Source organism: Pocillopora damicornis, chromosome 5 (genome assembly GCF_964200805.1).
Source record: "Pocillopora damicornis chromosome 5, jaPocDami1.2, whole genome shotgun sequence".
Taxonomy (NCBI): domain Eukaryota; kingdom Metazoa; phylum Cnidaria; class Anthozoa; order Scleractinia; family Pocilloporidae; genus Pocillopora; species Pocillopora damicornis.
Genome location: NC_142674.1, coordinates 1,565,005 through 1,585,069, shown reverse-complemented (window position 1 = coordinate 1,585,069; position 20,065 = coordinate 1,565,005). Strand labels below are relative to the sequence as shown.

Below are 20,065 nucleotides of genomic sequence, written 5' to 3'. Positions count from 1 at the left end.
CGGGATTATTTGTAACCATCTAATTATTAGTTGAATTTCAATTAGTCACTATATTCTTGAATCCTCTTTTTTCTTGTGTAACATGGTACTCATTATTACGTGGGATGTGGCAGGTTTCCTGTTCTTCGTGTGCATACAAATATTCTGCAAAACTATCTTCTAACGTCATTATCCAACCTCTATTTCTGTTTGATGCTTTAGCAATTGTACTATATCAGTAGCCACACACAGTCTTAAGCTACCAATTTTTTTTTTTTTTTTGGTGAGGAATATTGGAGGGCTTACTGGTGTTACAAGAATGCGGACTTCACTTACTCCCTTCTGTCACGCAACGTTCAAAGCTCGTTGACACTTTCCGCGATTTCGTTGATAATTAGTTTTCATGGAGGTACAAATAGGTAATAATGAGAAGGAAATCCCGATAGAGATCGATATCGGCTTTACCAAGTCGAGTAGAGTCAGGAGCAGTTTAGTAAACTAAGAGCTCAGTGAATACTGACCTTAGAAAATCACAAAAAAACAATAAAAATGCACTTCGGCGAGAAAATCGGAAGTAGCTTTGTGTCCGTGCCTTTCTGTTTTGAAATGGTCATTTCACTCGGGGAATATTAAGGTATTTTTTGGAAATGTCTCGAACTGTGCATCCTTTGTTGATGTTTAGAACTTTACCGAAGAACGGAGACTGCGTTACAATTTCGCTTCGAAGCGGGCCGAGGACAGATATGGACTCGAATCAGTTGTAAAAATGAACGCATAATTATGCTCCTCTGAAATCCATCTAGAATAAGTCTTTCCAATTAGCCACCCCTCTGAGGATACTTTTTCGTTCGTCTGTTCTCGGAACAATCGAAGTCGATCACTAATTTCCTGGGAGCAACAACAAATCAAGAAATAGAGTGGAAATATCGGTGCTGACCTCATTATTCCTGTTTAACCTAGGAAGTGGCTTGGTTTCACACTACTGCCTTTAGTCTTGTAACGATAAACATAGGAATGCTTAAGCACTCGGTGCAGAAACAGATTCCCGTGCATAAGCGAGTATGGCGCTAAAGTCTGTCAACATGTTTATCGAAAAAAATTTTGGTCTTTTACACATAAATCAGATTCGGAACAAAATTTATTGCAGCCATCCAGCCGATTAAAAGCGACTTCAACAAGGACAAATGTAGCCAGTTTTCACTTGGTCTTGGGTACTGATTCTGGGAAATTTGGTCAAAAGATTCCACGAATCCTAAGCACCAATTTGTCCATATACGTTCCAATGTACCTTCCGTTTTTTCAAGAACTGTAAATGACTTGCAATATTTTCCAATTACATTAAATAGATAAAACATAAACCTAAAATGAATAAAAGCAGGATAATTTCCACCTACAAATCAACGTCTCCCTTGGTAAATGGTAAAGATTTTCCACAACTAAGCTCTGCACACACCGTATAAGTCAGACCATAGTGCGTTTCATCAATTTTTACTGATAGTTACAGACGAAAAAAAAGGACTTGTTTTCTTGTAATTGGAGCAATATGTCAACTCTGAAGATCGATGCAAAACGACACAGACGAAAAATAACGAGTTGATCTCTCCCCAGAGGTAGCACGCGTTTGATAATCCACGAATGTCATGATATTCATACAATTATGAAATAGTTTACATGAGAGTTTTGCCACTGAAAATTGCAGTTGTTCTCGATACCTTTTGCCTTTTCTTTAATTGACGAGAAACTGCATCTTTGAAAATCCGCTATACATTTCTATTGTGGAACATGCAAACAAAAACGATCGTAGATGATCAAAGTTGGTTTAACTTTCGGGCGAGTATGTAAACGCGCACATCAGCAGTAACAAATGGTAGTTCAATTTGAAATTATTGGTTCGTCGCTTCTCCCTGGTGATCAACTAAAATGTACGATGATCATTATAAGAGAGATGAAATCAACGTTGTGCACTACAAGAATTTCTCTAGGGAACCGTAGTTCTTAAGAAGCAAGTGACCTTATGAAGCAATTCCCGGAAATGTAGCCTTTGCTATGTCTCGCTTGTTTACAAATTACGAAGACAAACATTTCAAGCCATCGGATACCATTTATATTTTTAATTGAAAACCTCAGCGTGACAGTGCAAAGATCACAAGTTACGTTGATCCAGTGCATGCTGCCTCAAATTAAACAGTTTCCTCATAAACACGAGGTGACCTTATGTCTCCAAATATGATTAACAAGTCTTTCTAATCTCAGAAACTCATTCGATCTCAGTATTCAAACACACGTGTCAATCATAAAACTTTTAGGTCTCTGTCATTTCTTTGGATTTCCATTTCTGCAGAGTATATCATTTGACAGTTTGTTCTGTTCGCTGATCATCTTCGCATTACACAATGAGTACGTCAACCAACAAAATTGGACGTCGTGTCTTTGTTACTCAAGAGCTGTGACCTCTGTGCTTATAATACAGCAGCAATCGTTCATTTTAGCCCTGAGGATACCTTGCTGTAAATCGTAATTAAAATACTCCGTGCGATTAAAATACCTCTCGCAAAAAAGTTTAATAACCTGTTTATACGGATAAAGTAATTCGGCAGAACGCTTTGAAAGTGACGCGAGGCCTCCAAGGAATGGAATCATTGGAAAATAACGTTCGACACCTTCGTAGTATTTTTCGTAACAGGCCATGAGCATAAATTCTATTACAACACATTATCAATCTGGAGAGCATTAAGAAAATGAGTAATGAAAAAAATGGCAAAAAGTAGTCTTAAAATTCCAAAAAATTATATTTCAACCTAACAAAGTGATAAATATACCGACTACGTTTAACAATAAAGGAAAAAGAAGCACCAAATATCCAATTATTGTAAGAAATGCAGAATTAACAGACAAGCCCTTCTCTGACAAAAAACAAAAATATTCTGAACATTTATCATATCGAAAAGAAATTGTTATCGACTACACAAGTACTTGCAAGAGGCTTATAAATGGCCGTTTTTATGCTAGAGACGTTAAAGTTGTTTAAGACGTTAAAGTCGTCTCGAGACGACTTTAACGTCAAGTATAAAAACGGTAAATGTAACCATTGAGAGAGCAGTACGTCAATTCGAGCAGTTCTTGAAAAGCCATACTGTCCAGCGACAGACATGAGGGTAACTTTCCCTGACGTTTTCCTTTACATTATTTATTGTAGGCAGATTCAATTTATTTCCAGACTGCAAGATTTCTAAGCAAGAAATTGCCCAGAAGATTTTTTGGCGTAACGTCACGCACCTTTCCTTAGACATATCAAGGGCCGCCTTGGAACATTAAATAGTTCTAAGAAGTCAAGCTATTCATGAAAAGACATTACCGAGAAACGATTACCACAACACAAATATTGCGAAGATAAATGGACTGCTCAAAAAAAGCTTAATAATGTTATGATGTTTCTGACTCTTGTGGTATAGGCTGCTCTATCTGCCTGCTTGATTAGCTGCATTTATCATCAACAGAATAGACTTCCAAGAATCTGTGGCCTTTCAGATTATAACAGAGAATGAGAAGGGCTTACAGTGAAAATATCAAAAAACCAAGTATTTCAAAACAGCAACAAAATTCTCGACGCCAAGCTTAGAATCAACCGCCGCGCTGGCAAAGAAAATATTCAACATAAGCCAGTTATTGTACCATCTGACCTTGCCAAAATTCGAGCCAGCCCGTTCCTCAGTCTAGTGCTCCACTCATGCAAAGTTCGAACCGAATGGTCGACCGCAACCGCAAGCTTTCCGAGTGGCTTTTTAACTCCTGTAATATTCAGGGCAACGTCTATATAGCTAGGTGTTTTTCGGCTTACAGAGCCGCTCTGATGACAAAAAGTGACTTGATTCTTTGCAGCATTTTGTTTCAGATTTGTTGATTACGCAGAATTGATTCAGCTTTCAAAGCGATTGTCTCTTCCAGGAAAAGCGACGCTCGATTCAAATTTGACAGTGGCGTGATTCTTTGAACCAATCACAATTCTATGCTAAGCATAGCAACCAATCAGTTCGCTTCATTTTGTATAGAATTAATAGATTATAGATTTATAGATTACGTCAAAAGCTATTTTCGTGTCTGTCAAAGTGGGTAAATTTGAAATAAAAAGGCTTTTTTCCGTATATTTTAATTCTCTATAATATAAAACAAATAGATTCTAAGTTACCGTGCGTCCGTTCAGTAATAGATCACAGAGGACGTCAAAATGTGGTAAGAACATCAGTGACACACTCGGCTGCACCTCACGTGCCACTTTTTTGTTCTTACCACATTTTGACGTCCTCTGTGATCTATTACTGAACAGACGCACGGCAACTTGGAATCTATTTGTTAAATAGAATTTCAGTTCAGGCCTATTTATCAATTTTGTGGTGTATAACTCTCGCATTTTAGTACGTAATATTTATTTAGAATCTTCAAATTGTCCTGAAAGTTAAAAGAAAATTGTTCTTTAAAAATTCACTGAAAATCGGTAGCCAAAATTATTTGCTTAGGTGTTGTTTGATTTTCGTGTTAACCCGTAATTTCATTAGTCGCCGGAACCTTCTGATGCTTCACACAAGAAAAACACACAATATGACATGCGATGATCGATTTTGTTTTTGCCCTGTTTTTATCCTTTCCTCAATACATGGTATATTTTTCCGTGTGGGTTATCTTGAGGCAAAAATCAAATAAAAATTCACGTTACTTTCACGCGGTTTGCTCTGTACGCTGATCATCTTTGCATCACATAAGTGAGTCAACAAACATTAAATATTGCAAATCAACCTCATATCTTTGTGCCATAGAAGTTGTTCTGGTGGCAGAGCAACGTCCATTCCATCTCCATTCCTGTGGAACCTCGTTGGAGAATGGAAAATACACATAGACGAAATTGAACTGAATTATTTCGTTGCTTGAAGAAGCTTTCTCTAACTTCCTTTGCGCGACGCTACTATAGTTAATAAAGAAAATGTAAAAACTTACGTGAACTACATTCGCTGTTTCATAAGCTCACAAGAAATGAATATTATCACCCCTCAATGATGACTTCTGTGTGATTTACTGCGAAACTTCTCGCTCAATTGGGTGCGTATCCTGCAAAATCTTGGAATATCATCTCACAACGCGAAAGATATACACAGTTTGATCAACACAATGGCGTCATAATTCTAGGAAAGCGGCAGTTGTCGAGTCTACAGAAATTGTCGGTATATTAAATAGTAAATATTATGTTCGGTATATTAAATAGCAGTGACTTAAACAGGAATATGATATGTGGTTTAGTATGCCGACATCCCTCTTCCAATTTTGACAAATTTCTGAATAACTTTTACTCGCATATTGGCAAAATCAATCAAGAAAGGAAACTCTGCCTTATATCTGGTGACTTTAATATTAATCTTTTGAACTTCCATGAACATCCCTTAACCGAAGATTTTATTAATACCCTAGGTTCGTTCTTTTTAGAACTCCACATACTGAAACCAACAAGGATTACCAATCATTCCTCTACACTACTTAAATGTAGAATTACAGAAGGTAAGCCAGTGGCTATATGCTAACAAATTATCTTTGAACATTGAAAAAGCCAGCTTTGTGGTATTCCATTCTCCACAAAGAAGAATAGCTCATAAGTTGAATCTTAGTATCTCCAATACATCTGTTAATTCTGATAATCAAGTTAAATATTTAGGACTCATTTTTGACTCCAATTTGAACTGGAATCCATATTTACACCAATTGAGCAAGAAGGTTTCAAGGGGTATTGGAGTACTATCTAGAGTTAGATATTATGTAAACAGAAACATATTTCATCAACTATATTCTTCAATTATTTACCCCTTCCTCGCCTATGGTTTATCAATTTGGGAGAGAGCTATACGTGCCATAACTTTCTCGAAACCAGATGAAAAATCTCAGCCTCTCTTTAAGGAATTAGAGATTCTAAAAAAAACTGATCTTGTTATCCTTCACAATGCACTTTTTATGTATCACTATTACTATAATCTTCTTCCATCTTCCTTTGCAAATTTTTTCCAAACAGTAGCATCCATGCACTCTCACAATACCAGGCTTGCTTCTAAATCAACCTATTACATTAATACTATCAAAACAAACTATGGTAAATTCAACATTCGCTTTGCAGCTGTAAAAGTTTGGAATCACCTTGACGAAAGCATTAAACACCACCCCCTTGAAACATTTAAAAACAAAGTCAAATCAAACATCTTACAGTCTTACTGTTCATGAGTTTTCAAATGGTCTCTTCTTTTTCTTGATCTTATTTTTATATTTTTATTTTTTGTCCTCTTTTTTTTTTGACCAATAATTTGCTTTGCTCAAGCTTTATTTAAAGTAAATTTAAAGCTTTATTTAAAATTTTAAACATTATTTACTTTTACTCAGCTAGATTAGCTTTTCAGTTATTCTGAGTAAATGTTACCTTCTTTTGTATTAATATTTTATGTGTGTAAATTAAGTTTAACTTCTCAATTTGGTAATAAAGCTTGTTGTTGTTGTTATTAACGATGGATGTAGATATTAACTTGTTTCGAAAAATAACAACAACGACAACAGCAAAAGCAAAGTGGTTCGGCTTCGTACAATTCTTTCTTAAGCGTATTATTATGCATGCGTATTTCCGGATCCGTTTCTCATAATTTTTCTTCTTGCCCAGTGCATTTAAATTTTGAATATCTTTTGGTCAATATTTTGAAACTTAAGGCACGAAACACTGCACTTAAGGTTGCACGCGAACTTGACGATTTAACGTGTCTTGCTCTGACTATTAGTCTTGCAGTATGTAAGGACAAATGATGAAGAAAACACACAAAATTTGAAAATGCACAAGCTTTTCTCTAAGAAAAAAAAACAAATTGACAAGGGAAGAAAAACAAAAAATTATCACGATGAATAACCAAAACCTCTTCTACGAAATAAAAAGTTATTTTTATTTTTATCTTTCTACCGGCCGGGTTATGTTTGCGAGTTGTGGTTATCTTTAAGCTTGCCAACATTACAAACTCACCGAAAACAGGTGGTAAAAAAAATGCGCACTTTTTAAAGAAAGACTGTTTTGACTTATGTAGAACGTAGGAAAAATTACAAAATTCTGAGATATACGAGGAATCGAACGCGAGACACTATCAGTGTGAGCGAAATTGAGTTCAGTCCATTTCTGAGTGCAGCGTCACGCCATCTATCCTATTCACGGAAGAACCTACAGATCCCACTGAAAATCTCTGTTGTCTTAATCGAAATAAGATAAATTATTGACTGAAAAAACGAGTCCTAAAATGAAAAAAAATTACGCAAACTTACGTTCCAGTGAAATACATTGGCTGCCCAATTAACTTCGTTTTTCTGTGGGTAGGGATTGTTAGATATATATGTACATTGATTGCAAAGGGAGACGAAATTTTTTTGCGTGCCCACACGCAGACAGCCACATAAAAGTCCTCTCCTTATTTATCTGTAGCTTGTCTTTTATCCAATACCATGCCAGGCAAGCGAAGATCCTTTGGAATAGTGTCGCTAAAACAGGCAGGATAAGGCGAGAGGAACGCGAAAGAGAACAACAAAAAGGCGAATATCTAGCGGACCGAAAAGAGGTCATTAACAAAGAGAAGCGAACTACAAAGGATCCGAGAGAGTAGAGGAGATAATTATAAGTTGTGTCTTACCTGGGTTTTCTCTTACGCTATAAGGCCCAGAAAAATTCAAACCCTTTTTTAACAATTGTCGTGTGTCACTAGCTTCAGTTTAAAATTCAAGTCACGTTTCGGTAAAACAATGACTTTGGCATTCATCGCTTTAAAACCTTCGCGCCGGTTCATCGCTCGGATAACATTTCAAAGTGTTCGTATTCTTCACGTTATTCTTGTCCTATCGTTTGGAACGTTTAATAAATTTTCACAAAGCCTCTCTTATATCTCTGTGTGCCAGCTAATGATTAAAATCTCAGTGAATAGATATGCCAATTATTTTAGTAGTTTTTTTCATTTGCATCTTTAAATTTTTGTCATTTGCATCTCTAAATTTTTGGCATTTACTACTTTGAAATTCATAAATGGCAGTTCCTTTTCATCTTTGTAGAGAAGTTGTACACATTTCTTCAAGTAAAATCTGAATCATGAAGTCAACTTAATTCCAATAACTTTGAAACTTCATTATACATAAGAACACTTTACTTGAGTATGTTGTATTTATTTGCTGTCTTTCTCGTATACATGACTACCATGTGTCTTAACCCTTTCACTCCTTTGAGTGACCAAGAGAGAATTTTTCTTTGCTACATCTATACTGAGGATATCATGCAGCTAGACAACATTATGGGATTACCAATCAATCCAAAACCAATTTCTCCAAACTAACATAATGAGAATCATTTGGCAAAAAGTGAGGAGAATTACTGATGAGATCTTGAGATTTAAAGGGTTAAAATGGGGCAATTCATTCTATTTTAATGATTAAAATAAACTTATACTTTCAAATGTAAATAACAACTGTGATGAGAATCTGATCTTATGAAACACTTGCAAATGAAAAAACCTGTTTCTGGTTGCTTAATATGTCTTTAATGTTTAAATTTTCATGAAAAATGCTTTTCTATGACAGTAGAGATACAGAAATTCTCAAAGCTACTAGAAATAAGCTGTTTGCAAGTAATGAAAAGCAAATTGACAATCAAACCTTAATGCTTGACATGCTTCACTCATGCATGTACATTATGTATACCTACTACTGTAGAGGTGTCTTTAAAAATATTTTTTGGTATGAATGTTGTTCTTTGTTGATCTTTGTAGCCAAAAAAGCTACTTCAGGCACTGAACTTCAATTTTTAAGGCACCCTCCATGGTGGTTAGAGTAGAAGTACATAGAATGATGTTTGTCAGACACTTCCACTTACTGCAATCACACATTTAAGCAATATTCTACATGTCGTGTTATTTATCGGCGAGCGTAAAAGATCCAAACGACGCCATTCATTCAAGAACTTCAAGTGCCTTTTTACTCCCAGTCACGTGACTCGGTACAAAGTACAAACTATAACAATTTCGACAACACAACATCTCCCCCTTTAAAATCTACGGGGAGAAGCCAAAACTACTAAACATGAACGTAATAAAGTTTGATTTAACTTATAACATAAAACATAGAGATCGGACTGTTCAATTCATAAATTTATCCCACACAGTCACAAGTCCAATCTTCTGGGAGCACTGACTACTCGCCCAGATCTAGTTGTGGTTGCACCAGCTGCACAAGCAGCTGCCGGAACATCCAACTTGATCGCCTCTGGAATTTGCTTGCTCGAATCAGGAAAGCTAGGACCTTGCTTGCTCAGATCAGGACTGCTAGGGTACAGCGGAGTAAGGTCCTTCCGGTTCCGTCTGATAGTTCCTCTGGGGCTGCTAACAATGTATGAACGAGGTGTCTCAGCCTCTTGAGTCACGGTCGCTGGAACTTTCATGTCTCGAATCCAAACCTCGGTTCCCACAGGAATCTTCTTTTGATCTCTTGCGCCATGATGAGAGTCAAAGTAAGCCTTTTGCTCTTGCTTTCGAACTTCCTCTCTACCTCGGACTATAGACAAATCAGGCCAACCGGGTTTCAGCTCCACCGCAGCAATTGGAACTCTGGATCTTATCTTTCGACCAAACAGAAGCTCAGCTGGACTGTAACCATTCTCTAATGGTGTTGAGCGATATGCAAGCAACGCCTTAGCAGGATCATCCTCCTTCTTCAGGACATACTTTGCGGTCTGCACCGCCCGTTCAGCCATCCCATTTGATTGGGGGTACTTTGGACTGCTTGTCACACTTGCAAATCCCCATTCCTTTGCAAATTTGATGAATTCAGCTGAACTATACTGAGGACCATTGTCAGATCTGACAGAGTCTGGAATTCCATGTCTCGCAAACATAGATTTCAGCGCCTGAATGACATCTTGCGAAGTCTGGGATGATGAAAGCAAGGCCAGCTCAATGTATCGGCTGAAGTAATCTACGACCAGCAAATAGGTGCGGCCCTTTAGCTGAAGCAAATCTGTTCCGATGATCTGCCATGGCCTGTTTGGAACCACTGAAGGAATAAGGGGTTCTGCTCGGAAAGATCGGTGTTCTGCGCATTTGCGGCATCCCTGAACCATATCCTCAATCTGCCTACTAAGGCCTGGCCACCACACAGACATCTTGGCACGGCTGCGACATTTTGTGATGCCCTGATGGCCTTCATGCAAGCGATCAAGAATCTCTATCCTCATGCAGGACGGTATGATGACTCTGGAAGCCTTCAGAAGTAATCCACGAACTAAGGTAATTTCTCCTCTCTCACTCCAGTACCCTTTTAGTGCCTCCGGAACTCTATCTTTTTCTGGCCAGCCAAGTTGGCAGTAGGCTGTAAGTTGTCGGCATACTTCATCCTCCTCTTGGCGTTCCCTTATCTCTTCCAGACGTCTGTCGCTGGCTGGAATTTCACTCAAAACACTGTGCGCATACAGGGCTATTTCTTCTTCTTGTAAGCCTGACTGCTGCTCTTGGTTTATCGGAGCTCTTGAGAGAGCATCTGCTGTTGTCAAACTCTTGCCTGGAACGTGTGAGATGGAATACTGGAATCTGAGCAGCCTCATTCGTAAACGCTGAATTCTTGGGGGCATCTCATTTAAGTTCTTTGACCCCAGGAGGGGAACTAATGGTTTGTGGTCCGTTTCAATATGAAATGGCTTACCGATGAGGTAGTCCGATAACCTTTCGCATGCCCATGTCACTGCTAGGGCCTCCTTCTCTACTTGGGCGTACCTCTGTTCTGTTGGCGTCAATGCCCTGGATATGAATGCAACGGGTTTCCAACCGCCATCCTCTTGGGCTTGGGTGAGAACCGCTCCAAGACCAAACGAGGAAGCGTCCGATGATACCCTTGTCTCTTTGGCTGGATCATAGAGGGCTAGTGTTGGCGTAGAGACTAGGGCCTTCTTTACGGCATTGAATGCTTCCTGCTGAGCCCCAGTCCAGAGCCATGCATTGTTCTTACTCAGAAGATCCCTCAGTGGCTTTGTCATGTCCGCCAGGTTAGGAATGTACTTCCCTACTTGATTGACCATGCCCAGGAACCGCCTTAATTGTGCAATGTCAGTTGGTTCCCCCATCTGTGCGACAGCTTCCACCTTAGTGGGGTCGATTTGCACTCCATCTTTGCCGATCACGTGCCCCAGAAATTCCACTTTATCTGTTGAGAACTTGCACTTCTCCAGGTTAAGGGTAACATTAGCATCTGCTAACCGCTCCAGTACTGCAATCAACCTCTTATCATGCTGCTCTTGGGTCTCTCCAAATACTAAGATGTCATCAACTTGACACTCCACCCCATCGAGACCTTCTAGGATCCTCTGCATCGCTTTCTGGAAGTGCTCGGGTGCTGAAGAAATACCGAAGGGTAGTCTTGTGAAACAGTACCTTCCCCATGGTGTGATAAAAGTGGTAAACAGCTTTGAATTCTCACCTAACTTCCTCTGCCAAAATCCACTATTTGCATCCAGCTTAGACATAATCTTTGCGCCAGACAGTTTGGCTAGAGTTTGTTCAGTTGTTGGCATTTGGTGGACCTCTCTCTGAACAGCCTTATTTAACTGGACAAAGTCACCACAAATTCTGACACTGCCATTCCTTTTGGGCACAACAACAATCGGAGAACACCACTGGGTAGGTTGATCGACCTGTTCTATCACTCCCATTTGCTCCATGCGCTCAAGCTCCTTCTTCACTTGAGGTAGTAAAGGAATAGGAATACGCCTTGGGGTACACAGATTAAATGGAGTGACTGATTCATCCAGCTTGATCTCGTAAACACCATCCATGCATCCTAACCCCTGAAACAAGCTGGGGAATCTCTTCTCATAGTTGCTGTCCTTTGAGTCAACACCAGAGATTCTAGCAATTGTCCCGAGCCGGCTACACGCGCTTCTTCCCAACAAGGACTGCTCAAGGCCAGGAACCACATAAATTTCGTCAGCACAGCATTGCAGGTTATGCGTAAGGGATGCTGTAAATTTACCTTTGCAAAACAGTGGTACTTTGCATGGGCCATACAATTTCTTATCGGGTGGAAGGAGCTTTTCCTGAATTGACAAAAGACCAAAAGTCTTTTCTGATATGACAGAAACATCAGCCCCACTATCAAGCTTGAAACTAACTGGGCAACCATTTACCAGGATTTCAGCTTTCCACGGATGTGCATGCATGCTGTCAACACCAATTTCTCCAAGAAACACACTGGAATCTGGATCCTCAGAAAACTGATCCTCGGTTACAACTTCTTCAACCTGTTGGGACATGCATACTCGGGCATAATGACCTTTCTTGGAACATTTATGACAAACAGAATTAAGTGCAGGGCAATTCCCTCTGGTGTGATTTGCAGATAATCCACATCGTAAACAGCCACTGGGGTTTGACTTATCTCTAGCACCAACGACACCTCCACGTTTCTTTGGTGGAAACTTCTGCAACTGTGCTCTGAATTTGGCTCCAATCTCATCGATTTCGGTGGATGTCGACCGCTGACCACTCCTAATGACTTCTTGTTGTTTCTTGACTGACTCGCTTTCCCTGGCCATTTTCACAGCTTTTTCAAGAGTCAAAGTCGATTCCAACTGCATCTTTTCACTTAGTGTAGCATCTTTAACTCCCACCACAATACGATCCCGAATCATCTCTTCTTTCAGGGCGCCAAAATTGCAATGCTCGGCCAAGCAATGAAGCGATGTGATGAATTCCTCGGCAGTTTCGTCAGCCTGGGTTCGCTGGTTGAATTTCGCTCGTTCGTAAATGACATTTCTCCTGACTAGGAAATACTGGTCGAACTTTTCCTTTACTTTGTCGTATTTTAGCCGGTCTCCCTCATCGCCAAACACAAATGTAGTCATAACATCGTCGGCGGCATCGCCCATCGCGTATAGCAACGTGTTTACTTGGATTTCTTCGCTTTTTCTGTGTAGATCACACGCCATCCGATACCGACCAAACCGACGAATCCATTTCTCCCACTCGTCTGGCTTTTTGAAATCGAACATTTCGGGTGCAGTAATCTTGTTAGCCATGATTCCTCCAGAACAGTAGTACGCTTACTTCCCGGGTTTCTTCTGCTGTCGCGGCGAACAATTTCTCTTTTGTCAATATTTAGCTTCGCTCGAGTGACCTCGAAGAACTCTCCTGTATTTTCCTCTAAGGGCCTCGACTATCCAGTTATTCTTCTCGCCAAGGGACTCAGGATCCCACTCCTGACACCATGTTGTGTTATTTATCGGCGAGCGTAAAAGATCCAAACGACGCCATTCATTCAAGAACTTCAAGTGCCTTTTTACTCCCAGTCACGTGACTCGGTACAAAGTACAAACTATAACAATTTCGACAACACAACACTACATATTCAATTGTTAAGATTGTTAGGAAAGCAAACAAACATATGAACAGAAGACAGTAAAATGAGGGAAACTGTAAACTTTACCATATGATAGGAAAATATCTTAGAATACTAAGAAGGGAATTACCTGAACTGAGCTAGCTAGTTTCCTCTATTGCCCTTCATGTTTTTGATCAAATAAAATTTAATCAGTTGTAGGGTTTACCTACAGTGTGTCAAATCACCAGTGTAGATTTGATTCTTCTCAGATGTCAGCTGGTAAAAGATAGATACTGAAAATAGATGACCATAAGAAAAAGTACACATCCTCAAAAAATCACAGTGAAGTGGTGGCATGACTGATTTGTGATATTTAGAATGATAGACGCAGGAAAAACACATTGAGGTTTTTCCTATTCACCAACAAATTAATAAGATTTTGGATTCTACATTCAAAGTGGATAAGATTAAATTTATTCATACCATGCTTCTTTATGCTTTGTTTACATGGAAACCTAATTATTATTATAGCTTCACAGATGTTTTCATTGCTGTCGCAATTAACATTGAAGTTTCATTTAACATTAAGAATGTTACAAGAACTTCAATAACATTTACTACATCTGGAGCACAATTAAAAGAAGCAGGCCATTAGAAAAATTTTAACTTTTGATTTACAAGGTTATTATTTGAATATGTGAGTAACATGTGATGTTTCCACGTGCAACAGGATGATCAAGCTGAAGATGGCCTCAAAAAGGAGTGAACTTGACTGTAACAAAATTAGGTGACTAATTTGGAAACTTGAGCACTGAGTAATTACAATTTGACTTGCAAATATATACAGTAAATAATAAATACAGTACCACCCGGTGACAAAAAATGAATGACTTTCTGTCAGCATAAATGTTTGGGCGAAGTTATGGTGGTAATTGACCCCATATTTGCTTGGATGCTTAGGGTTTGATGACTGTAATTTCAGCTTTCAAACTTTCAACTTTGTGTCAATTGTAACTGTTTACCATATCTATTTCTATTCTTGCTTTGTACATTACATGGTCGCATATCTTGTGACCAATGCCTAATATCAATGTTTAGTTAATCAGTATGAAATCAGAAACACCATGCATTATTGAAAGCTTGAGCAAGAGTGTTTCATGCAATCTAAATAATAATATTACATGCTACAATGTGGTTACTTACACAGCAAAATTATATAATCACACAATTCCAAACAAAGGAAGTCCTTTTATACAGACTCACCTGCTTCAACTTTCTGTATTTTCAAACCAAAGGGAAAACTTGATTGATTCTTGGAATTAATTTCTGTGATGTACAAATGAAATCTGGGTATTATCTCAAGTATTCTACAAATTTCTTTGTGGTCAAATCCTACATTACTCTTTGTCATCAAGTTTATTATGATATTCTAGCTCTCTTCCTTTAAACCAAACATTCACCGCAAGAAACACTTCAGATAAATTTTGAATTTCAGTAGCTAAAGTTGCTAAGATCATGGATAGTGGGCTTAAAGACACCTATATCTTGTTTGGAAGTGTGATAAGAGGGCCTGTTTTTTACTTCAACACAAAGGTCTTAGAAATTTTCAATATCTGCCCTAACTGTGTAATCCACAGGCAAAAATCGCCTATTAGTAGGGTACACCACTTTACTTAATTGTTGGCAGTATTGCCCTTTCAGCAGACACCATGCACAACCCCTCTATGATCGAGTGGCTGTGAGGGAGAAAAGCTTTCCATTAATAGGCCTTGATAGTCCAGGATATAAACCAAGATCTTGACTTTCAAATGAAATGAGGCTTTCTGGTAGTCATCATATATTTTCCAATCGCATTAATATGTGATGAACAAAATCAGTTCATCAACAAGAACTTCCAGATAAGCATCAAGATTTTTTGGCTCACCTTCATTTTTCTGGCTTGGAATTATTCCCACAAACACTAAAATGGCAAATTGATGCTCCTTAGAAGATTGAGCTGGCCCAGAACAATTGGCTACATAGAATAAGTTGCCTTGTTTTTACTCCAAGGGTTAAGCCCATTATATTAAGGCACAAAGAATGAGCAATGCCTGGTGGATTCCCATGAAATAAACCACCCTCATGGAAATGCTCTTTCCACATTGGTGAATCATGAATGTCATTCACGATTCCTGCCATTTCTGTTGATTGACACTCCCTCCATGACTTTGGAGGTAAGGTATATTTTTAGTACCAAAACTTCAAGATAGACATGGCCCAAGAGGTAAATTATAAAATATTCTTTGTGGAACATTGGCTTTCCCTGCCTTACAGCGCAGTTGGTGGCACTTAGGGCAGGGCACACTGTTTTCAAATTCTCCCCTAAACATAGCACAGTCATTTTGGCAGGCATGTACAAGTTCTGAAACTAAGTTGGGCTGATTTACCCTGTATGCTTCTTTGTATGTACTAGGAAGGCAATTCCCTTCAGGAAGGATGGAAAATCAGGCCTCAAGATGGGGGACATAATTAAAATATGGAAACCTTAGCAAACCTAACAGGAGATCTCAACAGCTCTCCATCATCAATCACCCCTGGGGCATCTGACATTACTGAAGAGCCCTCAGTAACTGAGCCAGTCGATCATGTAAGGTCCAGTTATTATTTCCCTGAACAGTTATTTATGGCCTCAGATGTTTATTACGTTGAGAATTTTAAAACCGTGAATTGGGAATTGCCCCAGTGATATGCATATAAAGGCCTAAAACTAAGACACCATAACACCTACAATCTACCACTAAATAGGGGTAGAAAAATTAGCCTTTATTTCAGTTTTACTGTTGGTATAACCATTTGGCCAATTATATTTCAGGAGGGAGAAAACCATCAAGGTTATTACAGAGCTTCTGAGATGCTGGTGGTATCAAAAAGGAAACAAGATACACTTTCAGGGTAAATATCATTTAAGTTCACTGAACATCAAAAGTAGCCTTTTTCACCATCAGTGCTACTTGTTGAAAAAAATGGTAATGTGGTAGATATCAGAATCTTTGTGTAAGATTTCCATCATAATTTAACTCAGAATTATGGTGTAAAATATCACTGATTACCGGTAAAAAGACACTTATTTTCAAGAGATACTTCTTGCAGGAGGTTCTAATATATACAGTAAGTATAAAGTTTAAAAAATAGAAAATGATTGTCTTTTTCATGTTTTAGACTTCACTCAGAGACAGTGCCAGACAGGCCAAGACTTAAAAAAAGCCCACTTCCTTCAATCCTTGAAAATAGACAGCAGAAGTTTTTTGAACTGGTAGGAAACAAATTTTTTTTAACAGTTTACTTAACTTTTGCACATTGTCTTGTATAACAGTACATACATTTTAACAATTGCCATTATGGAACATTTGATGAACAGACAACTGTAGCTGCCCCACACCTAGCAAAACACAAGAGCCAGCTGGCTAGTCCATGGTGTTTCTTACCAATGCTCATACCCATTAACTAAACATTGATATATAAGGAATTGGTCACAAGATATGTGACCACATAATGCACAATGCAAGAATAGACAGAAATAGACATGGTAAACAGTTACAATTCATACAAAGTTGAAAGTTTGAAAGCTAAAAGATACACATTACAATCATCAAACCGGGCCATGCATCAATCTTAGCAAAAATAGGGTCAATTACTACTATAAATTCTTCCAAACATTCACACTTACAGAAAGTCATTCATTTTTGTCACCAAGTGATACTGTATAAACAGTAGTTCTACCAACACAAATACATTTTTTTAAAAGTAAATTCCAATTATATGACTGTACAGGTCATGTGAAAGGTTCCTGCATGGGAACAGACATTTAAATTACCTCAGCAAACTGTAATCATCAGAACTGCAAGCCAACGTGTATTTACCAAGTGCTCAAGTTTCCAAATTAGTCATATAATTTTGTTACAGTCAAGTTCACTCCTTTTTGAGGCCATCTTCAGCTTGATCATCCTGTTGCATGTAAAAACATCAAATGTTATACTAACATATTCAAATAATTACCTAAATTAAGACAATTTTTCCAGTACCCTGCTTAGATCCTTAAATTGTAAAGCAGATATAGTAAATGTTATTGAAGAGAAAGGAAGAAAGTTCTTGAATCATTCCATGTTAAATGAAACTTATTTACGAATGTTAATTACGACAGCAACAAAAACATTTGTGAAGCTTTAATAATGATTACCTTTCCATGTAAACAAAGCATAAAGAGGCATATGGATGAGATTAAACTTATTCATTTATATCATATGATATGAATGATTCATATTTATATCATATGATATGAATATGTTTAATCTCATCCAGTTTGAATGTAGAATCCAAAATCTAATTAACCTGCTGGTGAATAGGAGAAACCTCAATGTGTTTTTCCTGCTTCTATCATTCTAATTAAATATCACAAATCAATCATGCCACCCCATCATTGTGATTTTTTTAACAATGTGTTCTTTTTCTTATGGTCATCTGTTTTTAGTATGTATCTTTTACCAGCTGAAATCTAAGAAGAATCAAGTCCACACTGTGGTGATTTAACACTCTGTAGGCAAACCCTATCAATGATTAAATTTTATTTGATCAAAAACATGAGGGGCAATAGAGGAAATTAGCTAGCACAAGTCAAGTTTCCCTTCCTAAGTATTCTGTAATCTTTTTTCTATCATATGGTAAAGTTTACAGTTTCCCTCATTTCACTGTCTTTTGTTCAAATGTTTGTTTGTATTCCTAACAATCTTGACCATAGTTGCAAGGAGCATATATGAAATGTGTACAGTTATTAAAGACATCATGTAATCCGTTTCATTAATGTAGAGTATTGCTTAACTACATGATTGCAGTTGGTGGAAGTGCCTTGCAAACATCATTCTATGTTCTGCTACTCTTCCACCTTGGAGGGTGCCTTGTGTGCATAAAAATTGAAGTTCAGTGCCTTTAGTAGCTTTTTTGGCTACAAAGATCAACAAAGAACAACAGCCATACCAAAAAATACTTTTAAAGACACCTCTACAATGGTAGGTGTACACAACTCAGACATGTATGAGTAAAGCATGTCAAGCATAATGGTATGAATTTCAATATGCTTTTCATTACTTACAAACAGCTTATTTCCAGTAGCATTGAGAATTTCTGTATCTCTTCTTTCTAAGAAAAGCACTTCCCATGAAAATTTAAACATTAAAAACATATAAAGCTACCAGCAACAAGTTTTTCATTTGCAATTGTTTCATAAGATCAGATTCTCATCACAGTTTTTATTTACATTTAAAAGCATAAGTATATTTTTATCATTAAAATATAATGAATTGCCCCATTTAAACCCTTTCATACCCAAGATCTCATTAGTAATTCTCCTCATTATCTGCCAAGAGATTCTTATTATGTTAGTTTGGAGAAATTGATATCGGATCAATAAGTAATCCCATCATTGATATTTTTCTTTATTCTCATCACTTGTCTCCATGATATTGTTTGTATATAGTGAGTAAAAATTCTGTCTTATAGTCACTCACAGGAGTTAAAGGGTTAAGACAAATTATAGTAGTCATATGTACGAGAAAAAACAGCAAAGAAATATAACATTACACTCCACTAAAGTGTTCTTAAGTGGAATGACGTTTCAAACCCATTGAAATTAAGTTGACTTCACGATTCGGATTTTAGGTAAAGAAATGAGTAATACCTCTTTATAAGGATGAAAAGGGACTACCTTTTATGAATTTTGAAATAGTATTTAATGTCAAAAACGCAAAGACGGAAAAAAACTACTTAAATGTGGCACATCTTTTCACTGATATTTAAATCATTAGCTGGCACACAGAGTTATAACAGAGGCTTTGTGAAATTTTTATCCTTAAACGTTCCAAACGATACCTAGGATAAGAAATAACTTTAAGAATACGAACGCTTTGAAATGCCATACGAGCGATAAACCGGCGCGAAGGGTTTTAAAGCGATGAATGCCAAAGTCAATGTTTTACTGAAACGTGATTTGAATTATGACCTGAAGCTAGTATCAAACGACAATTGGTAAAAAGGTTTGAATTTTTCTGGGCCTTAGCGTAAGAGAAAACTCAGCTAAAACACGACTTACCTCCTCTTCTCTCTCGGATCCTTTGTAGTTCGCTTCTCTTTGTTGTTGACCTCTTTTCTGTCCGTTAGCTGGAGCTCTTGGTATTTCCTTCTCACGTTCCTCTTCGCTAAATATTCGCCTTTTTACTTAGGCCTTTTCTTGTTCTCTCACGCGTTCCTCTCGCCGTATTCCTATTGTTTTAGCAACACAATTCAAAGGATCTTCGCCGGCCCGGCATAGTATTGGGTACAAGACATGCTACAGATAAATGAAGAGGACTTTTGGGGCTGTCTGCGTATTGGCACGCAAACAAACTTCGTTTCCCTTTGCAATCAAAGTACATATCTAACAATTCCTACCCACAGAAGAGCAAAGTGAATCAGGGAAGGGGGGAGGGGGAGGGGGGAGGGACACAAGCATTAAACATTAACCCAACATCTTGAAAGGAGGCAGTCGATCACCTCAACGGCTTAACTGCGTTGATAATATCTGATTACGTCGAGTCCCTTAAACAGAAATTTCATTGTACCCACGACCCGAACATTAACGAGATCTGTACGATCTATCAAAGATGAGCATTTC

General features: G+C 37.9%; 1 protein-coding gene and 1 long non-coding RNA gene across 2 annotated transcripts in view; both read right to left on the bottom strand.

The window, feature by feature from the left end:
* The window catches only part of LOC113671780 (uncharacterized), a 46,314-nt gene extending 42,522 nt beyond the window's left edge, over window positions 1-3,792 (bottom strand). The window contains 1 exon segment of the mRNA XM_089207791.1: window positions 3,660-3,792. The gene's annotated coding sequence lies outside the window, so the exon portion shown is untranslated.
* Window positions 3,793-16,164: 12,372 nt separating this feature from the next.
* LOC149044680 (uncharacterized) lies at window positions 16,165-19,854 on the bottom strand. Its single transcript, XR_016187008.1, has 2 exons — window positions 19,505-19,854; window positions 16,165-17,367 (listed from the first exon to the last, which is right to left on the bottom strand). It is a non-coding gene; the product is annotated as an uncharacterized LOC149044680 (long non-coding RNA).
* Between the last annotated feature and the right edge of the window lie 211 nt (window positions 19,855-20,065).